Below are 744 nucleotides of genomic sequence, written 5' to 3' on the forward strand. Positions count from 1 at the left end.
ATTGCTGATATCACGCTGGGTAAGTTGTGCCATAGCCAATAAGGTATGACAGTTGGGAATAAGTCTTGCGAAATGGTTATTTGGTTACGGATAATGCAAGTCGTGCCTTGTAAATGTGGGGTAATTAATTGGTATAAATTCGTTTTATATGTATAATTATTATCTGAATTTTGGCTTTGGTTAAGCAAAGGAGCTCTGAACTCTTTATGAGAATTTAATTTATTTCAAATTTTATATACATTGTACAGGAGCAAAGAATGAATATACGTAGTAAATACTCGTCAAAGTAAAGCTCTATTTTATTTGCTGGTAGCAGAGCAAATTGATGAGTAGACTCATGAACATTTTTTTATATCGTCAACAATCGATATAAAATGATTCGTTGGAATCTTCTGGCATGGAAAAGCACAGTGTTTACACTCTGACCGAGCTATAATCATGCTCTGATATTTCATGAACTACACAAGCTTACACTCTGACCGAGCTATAATCATGCTCTGATATTTCATGCACTACACAAGCTTACACTCTGACCGAGCTATAATCATGCTCTGACATTTCATCCACTACACAAGCTTACACTCGGACAGAGCTATAATCATGCTCTGATATTTCATCCACTACACAAGCTTACACTCTGACCGAGCTATAATCATGATCTGATATTTCATCCACTACACAAGCTTACACTCTGACCGAGCTATAATCATGCTCTGATATTTCATCCACTACACAAGCTTACAC

Source organism: Hyalella azteca, unplaced genomic scaffold (assembly GCF_000764305.2).
Source record: "Hyalella azteca isolate HAZT.00-mixed unplaced genomic scaffold, Hazt_2.0.2 contig11217, whole genome shotgun sequence".
NCBI classification, from domain to species: domain Eukaryota; kingdom Metazoa; phylum Arthropoda; class Malacostraca; order Amphipoda; family Hyalellidae; genus Hyalella; species Hyalella azteca.